The sequence below is a fragment of the Coturnix japonica genome, chromosome 4 (assembly GCF_001577835.2).
Source record: "Coturnix japonica isolate 7356 chromosome 4, Coturnix japonica 2.1, whole genome shotgun sequence".
Classification (NCBI taxonomy): Eukaryota; Metazoa; Chordata; class Aves; order Galliformes; family Phasianidae; genus Coturnix; species Coturnix japonica.
The window spans coordinates 34,641,855-34,661,877 of NC_029519.1; positions in this window are offsets into that span (position 1 = coordinate 34,641,855).

The window sequence follows — 20,023 nt, forward strand, 5'->3', positions numbered from 1 at the left end:
TTCTTAAGCTCTTTAATCCACTGCCAAATTTGATCACTTAGCACTCAAGAGCTAATGACAAAGCTGAACATGCATCCTTAGTTATACTTCCACCTGGAAGTTATTCTATGCATGCATTCTTCCAAAGGCCAGTTTTATTTTCTAGTTCTGTAACTGTTAGCGCTTTGAGCCAGAAAGTTTCTTTAGCACAACCCAGTTGTGCTTTAAGCTCAATGATGCCTTGACTATGGATATTTGCCATCATATCACATACTTCCATTGCAGTTCTTTTTAATTAAAGCAGATTATTTCTTCCAGCTGAGCTACTAAATCTGTTTTCTCTCAGTACTTGGGCCAGAAATTTTATTGCCACTCTTGCTGCAACTGCCTGCTAGCCTTCACTAGCTTGTATTGATTTGACACAATCCACATTTATAGATGCCTTCTGAATCTCTGTTTGAATTCAATCTAAAATGAAGTCTATTTGGCCACATCTTCTTTCTTCCAACATATCCTTAAACAATATAAAAATAGCTTCAGTTCTCCTACAGCTCAGCTTTCTCTCTGCAGCAGACTTAATATTAGTGCACTGTTACACATCTCCAGGGTCAAGCCACTGCAGCACAGCTGAACAGGATAAGAAGTACCAGGGGACAAATATATATATAGCAATGAGCCACAACAGCTCATTGCTAGTTATATCTGGTGCTGCTTATTTGCTGGCCCCAGTCTCCCGTCCTATACCAAACAAGCTTGTCCATCTGCATACATGCAAGAGCAGTCACACCAAATACTTTGCTACTGCAGCTGCTGTGATGAACCCTGAGCTTCATGCTCTATGCCACATCCCAGAAGTGGCTAGCTTGCATTATAAGCTGCTTGCTTTCCTCTCCATTTGTCTTCAAGGGGTAAACATGCAGCTGGTTAACTGCAGGACAGAGAGGCATTACATCTTGTAGTCAAAAAGCCTGGAAGGCATTTGCTAAGTGTTGTTGCTTTACCATAGCTTTCAGAAGTTTCAGCTACTTACGCAGCATCTGCAGGCACAGTAGAAGACTGGAAACCAGCAGACATTTGCCTGTGGTTTCCTTTGTGACCTTAGCTACTTAATTCTACTTATTCAGCTTTTCATATCCACTTCCATTTGTGGACTTCAGTTTAAAGAGAATAAAGTCTGGGACAGATGGAGTATAACATGACTGGCACTTACAAATGTGAATGCAGTATAAATAAGAAAGGAACAACAGAATTAATCTTCTGTCCTCTCCATAGCATTGACTCAAATCAAGAACTGCTGTAGCCAAATGCTATTCAGGTGTGAGGTATCTAGCCTACACTCACTACCTTGAGGTTAGCCTATCTGCAAAGAATAATCTAAACTCAAAGTAATTTTAGCTTCTGGGGCTCTAGCCAACAGTAGTGGCACACAATTAGTATTTCTCAAGAGGCCTTCAACACTGTGCAACGATCAGTTCACACATTACTGAAAAATAAGAAAGATTCATGAGCTATTAAGATAAATATATATATTGCCTTCTGCAGCGTTTTTGTAGCTTAGCATCTTGCAAACATCTGGACTTTGACAGTGACAGATCTAACATGACTTTGCTGCCTTGCATCTGTTTCCTTTTCCAGTTCCTCGTGGACATGATGGATTGCCAAACCACCCTCCAAGGCATGCTGGCTCAAGCACAGTGAATAAATGATTCAGCTTTTGGCTACACTGGCATTTATGGAAGACATCTCATCGTTTGTTTTTGTGCCCCAAATGCTGACACCATCCACTCTATAGGGCTAAGTGAATAACCAAGTAGCAAATTAAGAACTATTCTTAAACAGCTTCCAGTCAAAAGGCCAGCAGGTAAATAAGTGCCTGCTGATTTCTACTAGCAAACTTACTATGTCCATTCAACAGCTTCTCCCAGCTCATAAGCATGCCTGATGGAAGCCAAAGACTGATAACATATCATCATCAATACTTCAACTACCTAAAAATCATCTTCTGTTTACAAATAAAACGTGTGAATGCTAATATTCAAGGATAAGAGTTACAGCCCATTTATTTAATAACAAGACCACACAGTCCATAATGACAAAAATGCTTTATGGAGTCATTCTGCAAAAACTTGGATCAAAAAGACTCTGTACAAGTCACTGCCAACTGTGGGTTCCCCAGCCTGTATCAGGTTGATTTGCTCATTTTACATGGGTTCTCCCTGGCGGCCTCTCATACTCAGTTCCGTACCAAGGTAAGTGCGAGACAGTAAACTCCAGGATGCATTAGCCACCACCAATGTAACACAAAAGAAGTGCTACTGAATACTTCCACCCTTGAAGGACGCCATACTCAGTTCTGAAAACTGGAACACTGCATATTCAGCACAACCAAAACTAAGGCAGAGCTTTTGCCAAATGAAATCACAGGGTGCAGCAGAAAATGGAAATTGGCAATGATCTGGAAGCAGAGAGACAGACACCAAAAATAAGGGGGAGAAAAATAGGAGCTGTTTCCTGGCAACAGAGCAGGACACAGTGGTCTGTTAGCTGGGAGCCCTGCAAGCGTAATTTCATGCGTGCAATCTGGACCATCCCACCCCTATTTAAAGAGGTCTTGTGTATGCTGTAAACATATTATCCTAGAACATGTGCTGGTGATGTCTTTGTGCTTGGCAAAGGAGAAATTTGTTTCTGCTTCACGTGGTAACACTGTACCTGCAATATCATTTTGCAATAATTGGAATTCCAGAAACAGCAGTAGTTGTGCAAGTGGTTTTATGAAGAACAAACCTATGGAAAGTCACCTTTGTTACAGTCATATTACTTTGTATAACTAAATGTATTTTTGTGTTTTCCAAAAGAGAAATGCAAACAAAATGAGAGACTCAAGTCAGATATGAAAACAAATGCTTCTCCTCAGGTAGGAAACCACCTAATCAACTTGTTCAGAGATAAACAGGTGAGGGAAGCAGTTAGAAAGTGAAGATGGTCCCTATGCATTTTCTAATCCAAAAATCTTATTTCTTCACATGCTTTGATAAGCCTCTGTCTTATCTCATGCAAAGAAAATTCTTCACTGCCTCACCATGTGCAAGACATACCATCCTGTGCTTTCTGTTCATAGTGCTTACTATCAGGAGCAGAGCTGGCAACTTGCTCCAGGTGTCTATCCCCTATGGTACTTGTAGGGAAGAATGAGGAATGAGCACACACACACACACAAAAAAAAAACCAACATGCAAACTATTTCAAGATCCTGTCCTTTAATTTACCTTGATTGGTGGATCCAGAACTTCAGATAAAGTTTCCAGTTTTATATGAAATAGCCAAGCAGCCAGCAAAACCCACTTTGCACATCCTGCTTGTAGTTACAGTACAGGACAGTAGCTCACAAATCATTGCATGGCTTCCTGTTTCTCTCTGCACATTTGTTCTTAGAATCCTGAATGTTGGAAAAGACTCTAAGATCACCCATTCCAACCAACATCTACCACCAATACGGCCCACTAAACCATGTTCCTCATTCTCCCTACTGACTATCTGAAATACTACACTCGGTTTCAGTGCCTCTTACTTCAGCTCATCAGTGAATATCAGGCTGATGTACCACAACAAATCAAAGGGATGTTTAGCCTGGTGTACTTTCTCCAGTGGTGGCCCATATCAGACATCAGTGACTGAATGCCAAAAGAGAGAAATATTTATGTACTCTCAATTATTTTTGGGATCAAAATCCCTGTACAAAGATACTGGCACATCATAACCCACACTCAACCTTTCTGTGTTTTACGTCTTTTGAGCCCTGTACATTTCCATCATCTGCAATAGCAACAAACAGCTCTGCTGTTCAGCTCAAGTACTTCATGCAACTGAAACCTGACCACAGATCTATTCACACAAATGCCTTTTCTTTCCCTGATAGCCTAACGACCACTTACATTTGCAAAACTATGATTCTTCTTTCTCTAATCAGTTTTGGAAATATACCTCCAGAGCTCATAAAAGTAAAAACTCAGGATACCTGATCTGGAGAATTAATTCTATTTGATGTGGTTTCAGCAAGCTATCTGTATCATTTCTGCACTGTCACTTCAGCAGCCTCTTCCATCTGAGTTGTACCTGCTGCTAAGAGAACCACAAATAGAGCTAAACAATTTCAGAGCTTTTATTCACAGAGAGGAGGCATTAACTTTTTTTTCCCCTACCAAACATTATCAGAAATAATGACTGCAAATTCTCCAGTAAGTTGATATTAAATGTGTTATTTACAAATATGCACATCCCTGTTGGTTGTAGTTGGCAGGATTCTGATCTACAGATTATTGCAACCTCAGTGAATACCCACCACAATCCAGGACTCAGCTTTCTTCCATTTCTGAAGCATTTTTAGTTTACACAAATGCCAACTTTTGGACAGTTCACTCCTGAGCCTGGATTTTCATCCTTTAGGAATAACAATCCCATGCTTCTACTTAAAATCTCAATAAAAGTGCCAGAATTTTGATTGCTTTCTAGTACTTTGGTTTAAAGATTTGTAATAACATGGAGTGCAGATATAAAATACAACACTTAAATCTGTGAGCAGAAAATCATTCTGATGTTATTAGGAAGTAAGCTAAACCAAATTAAGCTGCAGACAAACAAAAAACTATGAAATGTAAGTATGTATACATCAAGTTAATCCAGAATGTCTTAAAAGCCATTCCAAAGTAATTCCACATCTGTATCTCAAATCTAAATAAGCTCACTCATCAGGAGATTGGTAACATGGCTAATTTACCCAACTGAGAAGGAGTGCACCAAATAACACAGTGGTGTTGCTTTCAGTATCAAAGCAAACTCGTTTAAAGCTCATGTGGTCACATATAGTATTCCAGGAAAGCATATGGTAAATAGAATATGAGCATGTACAAACATCAAAGCTATTAAAAGCTAGCGATCTTCTCAGCTGGAAGGTTATTGCATTCATAAGTGAGGCATGGTGACTGGGTTCGTATTTATCCACACACCTACCCTGTTAAAGGGCTACCTTAGGTGGGTGAGTACAGCTACCACTACTCTGGAGTTGTTTTGCTTCTGTTTGCAGTCTGCCCTCCACAAGGTACCAGACATCATGTATTCTGGATCATAACATCAGAAATTCCTCATATGGCTTTTGCAGGTCATCTTCCACCACTATCAGCGATCAATGGTGTGAATCCATTTTATTTTGCATTTCTCCAATTAAAATTGTGTGCACACAATCATTTGACTGCCTCTTGATATACAGAGGCAGGAGAATAATGAATTGCCAAATTACAGTGAAGAACTCCCTAGAGCTTTACAATCCAAACATATGTACTCCATGGATCCAAATACTTGGCACACATCCATATCAGAAGTGTCTAACTTAAATGGTGTCTAATGAGAAGTGTTCTTGCTTCCCCCCACAGGGAAATTTTCTGGTGCTAATGTTCCTGCTCCAATCTTAACTAGAAGTCAGTTTCTAGATACCAAACTGGACAACTGAGTTATTTAGGGCTTAAGATTCTGAATGCTACCTAAGCAATACTAGGGTATGACTTACTGATTTATTTATTTTTTAATTATAAAGCCACAAACCTTTCTTGCAACCATAATTTTGTTTACTATCCATTGGTCTGGTTGTAACAATTCTAACTATGATTTTTAAAAGAAATGAGGTGACCCAGAAGAACTGAATCTTTCCATGGTCTATTCTGAGGCTACTGACCCATACTCATCTCAGCTCTACCAACTTGGCACTCTGACCCTAACTCTCAAACAATAAACGGAAGAAGGGGAATTAATATATCATACCTAAATTATAATACCAGTAACAGCCCTGCAGATGAACAAACTGAAAGGAGAGGGAATGATAATAATGATTCCATGCAACAGATAGTGGGAAACAAAAAAAAAAAAAAAATAGTGTTTCCCTGATTGTAGATGACTGATAACATAACTGAAGTATGTATGATTATCCAAGCCCATAAAGCAGCTGCAAAAGAGACCCATCAAACCTACCTGAAGGGTTTAAGTATGTCAATAAATGCACCCAGTTGCATCATCACAGGCCACTAGCCAAACCAAAGTACACCATTTCCAGCAGAGTTCTGACTTTAAGGGCAGAGTTACACAAGGTATACAACTGCATTGATGGTAATTAGAGTACAATTACTCTTTCAGCTCTTAAAATTACATGGAATTATCAGCAGGTGAAAAAATACTAGAGACGAATCCAACCTAATTTTGCATCTACTGACATAAAAGTCATTTAAGCACTGTGACCTATAAATTGAGCACAATATAGGCCCAATTTACTCATCACTGAACACACAGCAGCATTCTGACCTAGTTTTTACCACTCACAAAAGACTCTGTTGCCTATTTACACAGAAAATAAAAAAATATATAAGTGCTCTGACATTCAAGAGCACTGGGTACACAAAATAGTAATAGAAAAAAACCATACTGGCTAGTGAAAAAATTAAGGTATTTTCAGCAGAATATTATAGGAAATCTTCGCAACAGATGAATATAGCACTCACATAAGTATGAAGTGCTGTCATCAGAAGTTACGTGGTCCAGCAGCTTGGAAGGCATTATAAAGGGCACGTAGCTGTGACTCCCAGAGGACATGCAGGGGAATGCAGTGAGACTGGGCAGACTTTCCTCATGGCCTCTCCAATGAAAATATCAAGACCTTTGCTGCTCTAATAAAATTTCTGGAATAGAAATGCTGTAAACTCAAGCCATTGGGAAATCAAGGTCTAGAAAAAACACCTTCCTGCATCTGAATCCAAGAATGCTTATCTCAGTTCTCTCTTCTTCTATCAAATTGCTGTGTCTTTCTAATCAGTGCCCAGCTCCTTGTAGAATTACAATTCCATAACAATATCATTGAAAATAAGTGAATCTGAGCCAAGTATACTAATGACTTGGAGGTTTCAGGTAACTATTTCACAAGCTCTGATAAATGCATGGCATCATTATGTGCAGCAGCACAATTTGTGAGGCTGGAGAACTAACAAAACCCTTAACTCAGAGGTGCTGTTACTTCACAAGTCACTCAGCAGAAGGACAGAGGATTAAGACAATACAGGGAATTAAATAATGCAGTTGAGATCTTGCTAGATCAGCCCAACTTTATTTTTGAGGGTTTTCTCAATCCTTTTTTATTTAAATCTGACTGGTCTTCTTCCAAGGATGCAATCTACTAAATAATTGAAGGATTTCAAATGCTATTTCTTATTCACAAACCCCATTTGGCTCATTGGACCACTGCAGATTTTTTTAAGTCTTCTCCAAGCATTAGGCATCAACTTTTTGCTAGTACTAGTTTTGCTAGTAGAAGACCCATATCTTGATGATTCCTTTGAGCAAAAATACACTGCACTGTAAAGTTTCCTAACATGTGCTTTAAACCATAGACTGTACAACAAGCAAAGAAAAGAACATTCAGATTTAATCTGTAGCCAAATGATTCATTCCAGTTTGGGTAAAAACTCACAACCATATGGGCAGCTTCTAAAAACATTTTGCAAACAGTATTTTCATAAATCCCAGATAAAACAAGCAAAAAGAAAACTGTCAAGTAATAAACTGAGGGAAAAGGCCAGAGCTTCAAATTCTAAACCAGCAACACTCTCACCTTCAAGGCTAACTAGAGCTTTTACTAGCTAAAGTGCAAATGCTCACTGTTGGATCAATGGTAAGTACACAGGTCATGATTTTACACATTCCACAGCTGGTTTTAGCCAACTCAAAAGGCACCTGACCCTACTTAAATGGGAAGGATACCAATTAATAGGACAAGGCCAAGTGCTTCAGTTTTGTTCTCCTAAAGTGTCATCTCAGTCTCTTCACTGCTTCTCACAGCTGTTAAGGAGATACAAATATTCTTCCTTTTTCAGAAACACATATTTCATAGACTAAGAACTCTGAATTTGAAAACTTTCTTCAACCATATACTTTCCAACTCTTCAGGACAATCACAGGAACACTGTTCAATGAAAGCATGGGAGAGAGCAGCAGCATGTCTCCCTCCCAGCGCAGCCGATACTCAGCAACTAAGGACACAGAGAACCTCCACTGCATCCAGTTTGCTACAAGGACTTGAAGCCTTTTTGCTGCAGCCTAGATGAATGCCTTAGTCACTATGCTCTCATCTGTTTTAAGGTAAATGAAGATGTTTTCTTCTTTCTTGTTATTAAAAAAAATCCCCCTACTGTCACAAGTTATATGTGATCTTAAAGAAAAATGCCTGGAGGGAGCTGACCTTTGAACATCCACTTAGATGCTTGCCGTAGCATCCTGAAATCTGTCAACACAGCTGCATTATAAATGAACAACAAACACTCAGAAACAATAAAGTACATTTCAAGAATGCTTAGCTAATAAAACCACACACTCCTCAAACCAATATTGTTGTTGGAGTCCTGACAGCTTTCTGGAATAAGCATCCAAGCTCTGTCTGATTCCTAAAAGAGAAATGCCCTTCTACCTGAGCAGCAATCTCAGTTTAGTTAGGAGTACCACCTTCAAGGAAGCTTGGCTTTATGCTGTCAGCAAAAAGAAGTCAAATGAGTCATACAGTCATATGATTTAGTGTCTTCACACAAGATAATACCACATCCCCAGAGAACACATGGGTAATGTCTACACTCAGTGTACCTGGCTTTGACATGCCTACTACCTTATGGACGCCAATAAAACAGTTCTGTTTATTTTCTTCTGTCAGTAAAAATCTCATGTGTTTGACACAAGTGTGACCTGTCCATATTATTACTATTTGGAAGGAAATACGCTGTGTCTATTCATCCATATAACTACCTGAATGTAAAAATCCTACAGTCCTGTTCTTGCCTCTTCTTCAGTAAAAGCATCATGCCTTAATTGTTACATCTGGAATTACTTCTTTTAGACCGTCTAAATGCAACACATCCTTTCAGCTTTTTCAACAAACACAAAAGAAAATATAAAAGACAAACGTCAAGGGTTTTCAGCATACAACACAGCAAGCTCAGCATTCAAAAACCAAAAGTTGCAAAATGCATTAGTAACCATCTCTACTAAGCACCACCCAAAACTGGAGACCTTGAAGTAGGGAAATAAGATCAATTTATCATAACCTATTGACCACTGTTGATATCAGGAGATCTGCACAACAGGAATCCAGCTTCTGGTGTTGGCATGGCTTGAGTTAAGTTAGCACAAGAGTTAACTTTATGTCTTGACAATTCTTTGTTACCTATTTCTGTGGCAGATTTCCACACATTATAGGATTGAACAATTTGAAGACAATCACAGGTATCAGTTCAGCAATAAGATATTCTATACCAGCTCTGTTCTCTTAATTGTAAGAAAATTTATACATTTGCCCAGAGATTAAACAAAACAGAATGGGTATTTTTCCTCATTAATTTCTATGACAGCACAGCTTTGTTCCTTGCATTTCAGGGTCATTACAGGGAGAAGGTTTAGAAAAAACTCAGAAAGCAAATAGTATCCCAGGCTCCATCAGAATAGGGGTGGACAGCAGGAACAGGGAGCTAATTGTCCCTCACTACTATGCTCTGTTGGAGAGGGTCCAGAGGAGATCCACAAACATAAGGGTGCTGGAGCACCTCCCCTATGAAGACAGGCTGAGGGAGCTGGGCTTGTTCACCCTGGAGAAAATCATGCTGCAGAGCAACTTAATTGCTGCCTTTTGGTACCTAAAGGGAGCCCATAAACAGGAAGGGGATCAAATTTTTGAAAGGGTAGATAACAGCAGAACAAGGGAAATGGTTTTAAGTTGAGGAAGGGAAGATTTAGGTTGGATGTCAGGGGGAAGTTATTTACCAGGAGAGTGCTGACATGCTGGAACAGACTGTCCAGAGAGGCTGTGGATGCCCCATCCCTGGAAGTGTTCAAGCCCCCGTTGGATGGGGCCCTGGGAAGCCTGGTCTAGTATTAAATGGGGAGGTTGATGGCCCTGCCTGTGGCAGGGGGTTGGAGATTCATGATCCCTGAAGTCCCTTCCAACTCAGGCCATTCTGTGATAGCCAGATCAAGAATAGATCAAGGCTGGAACACCTGCCCTACAAATACTAGCTAAGGGAGATTGGCTTGTTCAGCCTGGAGAAGGCTGCACGGTGACCTCATTCCAGACCTAAGGGGAACCTACAAACAGGAGGGGAGTCAATTCTTCAGAAGTGCAGATAACAGCAGGAGAAGGGGAGATGACTTTAAGTTGAAGGAGGGAAGATTTAGATTAGATATCAGGTGGAAGTTCATTATCAAGAGAGCAGTGGGGTGCTGGAACAGGCTGCCCGTAGAAATTGTGGATACCCTGTCCCTGGGAATGTTCAAAGCCAGGTTGGATAGGGCCCCCTGGAAAGCCTGACTTATGGAGGTTAGTGGCCCTGCCTGTGTCAGGCTGATAGGAGCATGGTGATCCTTGAGGTCCCTTCTAACATAAGCCATTCTATGATTCTATGATTGCAAGTATGAAGATAACATCATGATTTCCAGAACACCCAACATCACTTTACTAGTTGTCTCACAGTATCATATTGGACTACCTATTGGCTTTATACAACACAAAGAAAGAACAAAAATGGTCCTTAACTCAGCAGAAGGATATACTTAAGATGCCAAGGATGTTTTATCAGGTAGGTGCCAGCATAGGAATCTCATTAGACTCCAGGTTTCACAAACCTATCTCTAACAAAGCAGATGGGCAGATAAAAAAGGCAGCACACTCCTGGTGTGGAGTCAAAATTGGAGAGTCATAGCTTCTGGGAAAACACTCTAACCAGCATTCAAGTGACAGCAGAAGGGTGCTTTCCCCAGCACAAGCACAACAGAAAATCTGCAGGCTGAGCCGCAGGAAAGGCAAGAGCAACTCTTGAACCCAGTGGAGCTGCCAGATCTGGGGGCAACCTCTGCTGGCTGGAAACTGTTTGACTCAGTTGGGTCTATTTAGTCACTAATCTCAAGTGAGGTCTCACAAAGAGTTGAGAGCTACAGCGGCTGCTGAGACCCCAAATAGCACGCCAAAGCCCAGCACACATTGCTGTGTGTGGGGCAAACAGCATCAGGTGTCTGCTGAACATATCCTCATGAAGTTATGGTAATATTAAAGCTTGTCCAACCTCCCTACAAAGGAGCTACTGATTTGATCTTCCTTTTGTTGAAAAGCCTTCTGCAGGAACATATTCCCTGGGAAATTACTGCAAATTTTTCTCAGATAGTGTGCTCATCACTGCTGCTTGAATGCTTTATCTCCAAGCCTGACTAGATAAGTAGTTTTACATCAGAAAAGAACTGCAGGAAAAGCAGACAGCAGAAGGAAAATACTGCCTAGTTCTCATAAGGAATCCAAATACATACAGAGAACAGATGATTATTTTAGATCAATCTGCTTGAAGAGGAGCTGGAGAAATCATTAAAATTATTTTTGAAGGTCTTTGAAATCCGGTGTTATTTGCATTTCAAAAGAGCAACAGTTTAACAGAGGTTACTGCAGTTCTCTACTCCTAACCTGTGGCCACTGCAACTGATGATAGCAAACTCTTTGCTATCAGATTGTCTCCTTCCTGACCTTGCCACAAACCATAACACCTCTATTAAAATTATCTTGTAAAGGTGAAGCACATTTATAATTCTGGATTGCTTGCTAGTAAGTTGGTGTGAAGTAGCTCAGTAAAAAAAAGACACCTCAGATTCAGGGCACTCTCGGTACCTTCGTGCTGTATTTCAGTGCTACCATTGTATTCACTTCAACACCAAGCAAAGTCCAATGCCAAGGAAAGATCTGAAAGACTGTGGTACATGCACTCCAGACAGTACGTCCTGCTTTTAATAACAATTTCTTTTAACAGCATCTCTTTCAGACAGCAGTTTTGTGAATCAGATAATCTACTGACGCATATCAGAGTGCTCAGAAAGGCACAGGTGTGGTGTGAATGAAAGGTTTGTTTCCAGTAGCTTTCTCAGTTCCCACAGCAGCTGCATTGCTTTGCATGCTGCATATAGCTGCCCCAGGGGGTTGAGCTGCTGTAGGTGGGGGCATGAAAGTTGTGGACAGCTGGTTAGGTTTAAATCCAAGTCAATTGATAGATTTAAAGTTTAAAATTTATGCGTACTGCATTGCCTGATTCTTTTAGCAATAAAATTTTATACGTGCTCCAAATCCTCTACTCGATGCCCTTAACCTTCAGTGTTGTATTTCTTTGGGGGTTTCCAGCAGCTTGACATTCAAAAGGACCTCTGTAGCAGACAGTCTCCTGTTGCTCTTTTCCCAGTGGCTGTTTAGGTCTGGGTGTCCTCCTGAGCAATTAAACCCCTGCGGGCAGTGCATGCTGAGTGGTTCATGGACATTCTGTGAAGCACTGAGGTGTCTGGCTCAGCTGCACCAGCGAGGCCAGATTTATCCTCCACAGCTCTACTTTAAAGACACATCTGCAAGTACCAACCTCACAGTAGCATATTAAGACTTTACACTAAAATGACGCAAAGCATGAAGCTGAGAAACTTGTCCTATGTTGGAGGACAACATGGGTACACGAGCATAAGCCTACCAGGGTCATCTGTCAGCCTGCAGAGCTCCCAGGATGCTGTGAGAGACCACTCTTCATGGAAAATCCCTGGCACCCCTGATGTCTCCTTCCCACCCCAAAGACTGGACCCAACAGCTCTGATGTATAGTTCCCCTTTTACAATAAATTCCCATGCAGAAGCCTCAGGAAAGTCCCTCTTCCCCAACTGCCTCATTGATAGCAAGCAACAGCACTACAGCAGGCAGAGGCCATTAGAGAGCTATCACATTTAACTGCTGTGCGACCACTGACTGCACACAGCAAGTAAACTCTGATACTGAAATAGTTCCTGCCAACAGCTCTTTAAAGGGAATGTCTAGACATTACCAGGCTGCCCTAAATTAGATTGTAAATGCCAATCCGCACCACAAACGTCTACTGAAGGAGTTAAAACCATGGGTTGTCATGAAAAGGGTTTCACAGCAGTCAGCCTCCAGCTGCTCTCAGCACAGCAGTGCTCAAGTTATGTGATGCTGGGGGAATCACCATCAGAAGAGCAGTTTGAAAAAGAGCAGAACAGACACTCCACAGCTCTAGTGGCAGACCTAATACCCTGGCCCTACCTGTGGCAAGCAGAAGGCAAACACAGCAGCTCATGGCTGCCCTCAAGCCCTTGTGAAATGAGAGCTGCAGCAGTCACGTCCCTATTGGCCCCAAAGCCTACCAAGGTATGTTGTACTAGCATAAGGACAGTCCTGGACCAGGCACTACTGCAGACAGGAAGAACCCACTTGGGCATTTGTGCCCAGGGACCTCAGGGGTATGTCTTGGCTCCCCCATCCTCAACTTAAACCTGACACAGGGTTTTCAAAAGAGATGAGGTAGCACAAGAACAACACTGGTGTGAAAACTTCTGCTGTGAAAAGCATCAGTATAGACAGCAGTTGGATCCTGTGACAGAGCAGGTAGCTCCTTTAGTGCTGCCCAACTGTCCCTATGCAGAAGCAGAGACAGAAGCAGGTGCCCAGGGCAGTAGGCATAGCACAAGGACTGCTACTGCAATGCTGGCAAAGGCTCTGGGTGACACTGGCAGTCCACATGCAGTGAGTGGAAATTGGTAATATTTTAAGTGTAAGGGAGCAATTTTCCCCCAAGGAATGTGTCTTGTGGTGTGATTTGCAAGGCTTTCCTGGAGCAGACAGAGAATATATTAAAAGACTTTCAATTGCTGTAGGGAATTAACAGGTACCCTAACTCGCCAATTCGTTGCTTGTTGCAGAATCAGCTACAGCAACTGAAGCTTAAAGATGCAGTAGTAACCAATGCTCAGATAGCATGCCTACAAGTCAGCCCAGAGCTCTTACACTTGGTTTGGAAGTTCAGCAGGAGGTATGAGGCCACCAGCTATTTTGTGCATTTTTAAACCACTGTAACCACACAGAACCACCCTTCAGCACAGACTAACAGCGTTCCTGTAAATCCTGTAAATGTTCTTTTCTTCAACTTGCAGTTTACATGATTTACTTCCTTGTAGTGCACCACTCTTGAACAGTTAAATCAATAAGTGAAGTTCTTCAGTATTTTGACTGCTCCGGTCAGAGACAGACAGCATCACCTTATTCCCCATATGGGAATTAGAGTGCAAAACTTTACCCACATGTATATTATTGATATGGAGGTGAACAAGTGTTCAAGCTTTTAAAGAAAAGCCGTACAACAATAAACATAAAAGAGGCAATACAATGTATACCAGTGATTTACAAACTCATCCCCAGAACTGTGCAACTGCTTTGCAATAGTTCTCAAACAGAAGCTCAGTGAAAAGCCACAGGAGGCAGCCAAGAAGAGGATCATGCTCCCACTCCTCATCTTCCAGCTCCAAATCCCCAGTCTACTTAGGCCACCTGAGACAAATGAAGGGTATAGAAGCAGTGCCAGTACAAACCCCTTCCCCAGTTGCTCCTTTCACATATAGCACAATACTCATAGACATTTGGCATGACTTAGGTTTGTAGGGATCTCGAGGATCATAAAGTTCCAACCCCCATGCCACAGACAGGGTTGCCAGCCATTAGGATTCAGTACTAGATCAGGCTGCCGAGGCCCCATCCAACCTAGCCTTGAACACTTCCAGTGCATTTTCTCATATCCCTGCCTGCTGTAAACCATGGCAGAGCAGACAGTAATCCCCAATACAGCTTATTTACCACATGGCACAGCACATACTCATGCCAAATTCATCATCAACTAAACAGCAATGGAAAATTGTGTCTTACCCTGCTAAAAGCAGACAGGGTATGGTAGATATAAAGGCACACCAGCAGACCAAGCTATATTTTAGAACGTAAACCAGTGTATTCACAGAGCTGAAAAGCAGTCTGAAGAGATTAGTGAAGTGCCACAGCACAACAAAGAGCAGCCTCCACACAGTCCACACCTCATAGGTTGTGCCACACCAGCAACATCCTCCTCCTCCTCCTCCTGGAGGGTATCAGCATGCAGCATATTCCTATTGCGTGGACAGAAAATATCAAGTTCTGATCTTTTCAAAAACATTACAATGCCAGAGGTGCTCCGGTATGATAGGGGAAATAACTCCTTCCCATCACACCAATGTCACAAAGCATAAGCTAGGCAGGTGATTTTAATTTTCTTTATGCAAAGCATTTTTAGGTCAGAACAACTCCTCTGTCCTACAACAGCCTTCATGATTTATAACATGACTATAATATTTGGAATCCAAGACTGCTCTCAGTGAGGCCTTGCCATTGCTCTGGCTTGTCCTGAAAAGGGAGAAAGAAGATCTCTAAGCAACCTCAACTACATTCTCCTTACTGGATCTCTGTGCATCTGAGCTCCCATCACCTCAGCAGCTTCTGAATCTGATTTTCCTAAAGGCTTAGTTATGCAAAAGACCCTGGAAAGGCTCAGGTATATAAGCAATGAAACACAGGTACATGCTAAGGTGCCAGCACTCAAAGCTGGTAGGGAGTCACATCCAACTATCCTGGCTGGAAAGCCAACCAGCCTTACACAGGCTCTCTGAACTCTTCACACTTTGCAGCAAGCAAGTGGCACACTTACATAAGAACTAACAGCATGCTCTTCCTTGCCTTAGTTTCCTGCTCTAGATATTCTTCGCTGTTTTCATCAGAAATCTGTCAAATTGCAACTTCTTTCCTCTCAGCCCTCCTCTATTTACATCACAATTTTCCTATAGGGGATAGAGAGCCCCTGGAAATAACCATCCTTGGTGCCCTCTGCTTTCACATATCAAAAAATGGCAAAACAAATCTCCCTATGGTTTTTTTTTTAGATGAACTTCAGATGCAAAGCTTTTATTCTTCACCCCCAATATTATTATTTGTTACTTAAATGACTTATTCAAACACAGCCAGAAAAAAAAATACTACAGGAGAAACTGGAGCCACATCTACAGCTACTTCTTCATCCTATGCGGATCAGAGGTATTAAGTGATAAACTTTCAAACTGTTCTGTTGTCCTTTGTTTAAGTACGGAAAGAAACAAGACAGGGCAAATTGCTACTAAAAGAAACTTAAAACTTTAAGAGAAATAACCAGTCTCCTACACTCTCCAGTGCATCAAAACTTTGGTTCTTTGTAAAGAAGTAGGCAGAAGTCAGTAGGACCAATCAGTTTCTATGAGAAGATCACAGAAGACATTTTAATATGCATGGATGTATATTTAAATAAAAGAACATGCAGATGATCTATAGAGGTATTTTCCAACCTTTTTTATTCTACTCTGGGAATGATGCACAAAGTTTCTTTAGTGATATTTTATCATAATACTACAGTGGGGTGGAATAGGGAACCTGTTTTCACTATATGTTTCTTCAGTAGAAACTAGTTTCTCCAAATAAAGCCTGGGAAAAACCAACCTTATATGGACTAGTGTGTGCAATAAAACCTGTTATTTTTTCTTTTTTAATAAAATTTTTATTTACTTTGCTAAGATATCTCAGAGGTTTTTAAGTTAACCTTCACTGGGGAACAGTGTGTGTTCAACTGATCACAAGCAAAAGAATTGCCCATACAGAATGGGCAGTAAGAGGCAGAATTTATGTGATTTACCCCTCACAAGGCTTGTTTAAAGAAAAAAGCATAGATATACTACAAATGTACAACATTAGAAATGCAGGTAGGTTAGAATGTCCTTATACTGGGATGAAATAGAACTTGACAGATGGGAATTTATAGGTGAAAGCACAGGTAGTTTATAGAATAGCACATTAAAGCAGCTAGTACTGTGGTTGCTCCATAGGCACCCAGTAGGAAACTGGCAATACTTCAATGATTGCTCTAGGTGTTTGCTGAATAGTAACCGAGTTGCTGTTCGCCATAGGATAATAACTGTCCTGGTTCAGAAAAAGTCATCTGTTTACTTCTGCTTATATAAACCCTAGCTTCTTTCAGGTTAGAACAGGCATGTATAACCCACAGGCTACATGCAGAGATGTGTCCTGGCCCTGCAGCAGTGCGCAGGTGCCCAGACTCAAAAGACCCCAAGCAGCATCCGTGGTGCCAACACTGCTGCCTCTGATCAGGGCGCATTGGGTGCCAAGGGCCTGACCTCCTGTCTCCACCCTGGCACCTGCAATGTTGTTCCAGAAGATGTGCAGGGAAAGAGGGAAAATAGCCCTAAACAAAATAATGCAGCAGAGGCAGCTGATGTCCCACCAGTCACATATCCAGAGCAAGGCAGAGGCCAGATCTTCAGCTTCTGCTATTCCTGAGGGGCACCATGTTCCCAGTCACACCATTTCACCTGATAGTGCCTCACCCACAGCTACAGAATCTCTGGAAGAGACAAGCACAGCAACTCCTTCTCCACCAGCACGCAGAGGAGAAGCACCAGATACTACCATGAATGAATCCTCCAGATCAACACTGGATAAACCTCTGATAATTAAAGATGGCATCAAGATTAACAAGGAGGACAATTATATTTTCTCTTGTATCCTACCAATCCAGATGGTTCCTTCCTGGGACAATGAAAATTAAGATATTTGTTTTTCTTCTTCCCCTTAGCAGCTTTGCTATAGCCATTACTTAGAGCAACCAGTTATATTTATCCACTTCCTTGAATGATGGTGTACCTGCAGCTAAGTATTGTAATTTCAAAGGAAATGGTTCAATTAATTCATAACCATTAATTTAATATAATTCCCTTTCCAGGTAGATCTCCTTTCCAGGAAGATGAGAATAATCAATAAAAATGGCATTTCTTACATTGGAAGAATGTAGAAAAATGCCATTAGTGCTGAAAGTGGTAGGAGGTTTATTTACTCACATGCTTGGCAGGGGGTGTGAAAAATCTATCTCCTATGTTTCAAGTCCACTAATACTCCTGTTGTTAAGAGAGACAGGAATATGAGCCTACATTATCAAAAATGTAATAAAAAAAATTACAACCTCATTTCACTGCTTGAAAAAAATTCCCCTCAGAACAGCAGCTCTTGTAGCTTGTTCCTAAAGTGAGTCCTTGTTGTTGAGCGGCAGATCTCTGCTGAAAAAGGACAGGAATCTCATTATAATCAGTGAGTGTACTTACAAAGAAATTACATTTTTTACTCCTGAATTTTGATATTCATAGAATGTCCTGGGTTGGAAGGGACCCCAGGCACCATCAAGTTCCAACTCCCTGCTGCATGCAGGTCAACTCTATAGTGCCTATATTTCATTATGAATGGTAAGCTATTTTTCTATGCAATGGAAGCAAAGATTTCAGCAAATACATTAGTACAGCACATGTTCACTGCTTGATGGTATTTGCTGTTTAACAGTTAGAGGTGTTAATTTTTTGGCAACTCAGCGCTGCTTCTCTCTGAATAGCTGAGGATTTCTGACACAGCCTAGAAACCTTAAAGCTCCCTACAGTTCCCTGAAAGGAGGCTGCATTGAGGTGGGGATTGGCCTCTTCTCCTACATAACTAGCATTAGGATGAGGGGAAAGGGCCTCAAGTTGTGCCAGGAGAGAGCAACAACTTGGAAAAGTTAAGGAAGTTGATACATTACTTTGATGGGGACAATTAGGATTGCATGACAACTTTGCAGGCCACTATACAGAAAACTGATTTCCCTCTCACTCTCACCAAGTTGCCTGAATGTTGGACTTATTTCTGTAATAAACCCTTCTACTGTCACTGGAATATTACTGTACTGTAAATCAGCTTCACGCACTCTTTCGAGAAGGATGATTACAGTTATTTGTGAGATATGCAGTTGATAATTGCTTGGAAAAGAAACCACTGTATTTTTTTTTTCTATTTATGAAAGGTGATTTCTTTGAAGAGTTTTGCAGCTTATAGATAGATAGATACTCTTTGGGGGGAAATTGATAGCTTTCTGTAATGGCATTTTTCTAAGAAGAAATGCAGTCAATTGTCAGAGTACATAGTGAGCTGTGTTCTCTCTGAAGAGATATGGTAGCACCTAAAACTATTCACATCTGGAAAAGCAGCTTGCCAGATCAGGAGAGGAAGTTCAAGCCTTTCCTAACAAATTACCACAAAAAAGGTTTAATGCTTAACTTTAAAGAGTCATTAGTCCTGATGTTGTCTGGTTATTTCTGAAGATGCTACTGATGTGCTAGTAATAAGATACAGACACAACTCATAACTCTCAATTCACAGACAGCAAGAGCCAGTTAAGGTCAAGGACTATCAGCACTTGCTAACTTATAAGCATTTGATATTGTATGCTTTATCTTTTATTTTTATGCATACACACACACAAAGCATTGCTATTTCCATTCTGCTTCCTACTAGTTTAGCTACACGAAGAAGCCCAGAAAAGCCAAAGCCAGCAGGCAGGTAAATAACAAACTCCTTCCTTTTCTAAAAAACTCATTCCTTCCTCTATTCTTCCTCATGCTCTTTCCTTATACACATTCTTTTTTAAACTCACATTTTTATCCCCCTCTTTCTTTCTTTCTAAGAAAGGCTTCTCATTTCTGCTTCCAAATCCCTCACTGACCTTTCCTCATCCACTCTCTAAACCTGCAGACTCCTTCACCTTTCCTACAGGCAATAGCACACAGGTACAACCAACAGTTAAAGATTACTCAAAACATTTGTTTTCACACTGCATTATCATTTGGCATCAGATCTTATTGCGAGCTTATTTGCACAGCAAGCTCTAACACTTCACTCACCAGGTAGATTGGTGGTATACATTGCTAAGGTCACAGAGTTATGACACTGACAAGTTAACATAATTCCTGAAGTCTTCATATGATTAACTATTTAAGCTAAAAGGCTCTCAGTAGAGAAAATATCTGACATTTTGACAAAAATATTACTGTAATTCACACAAGCCACATACCCAACTACAGCACAGGCCATAGAAGGGCAGCACAGTGAAAGGATAAGCTGCTTCTTTTTCTGGCTGTAGTTGGTACAGAAGTGACTACAGAATTCTGAAGATCACTTCAATAGAACTGAGAATCACACTTGAAGGTGGAACCTGAGAAGCAGCAAGATCTGACTGTTTGCATATAG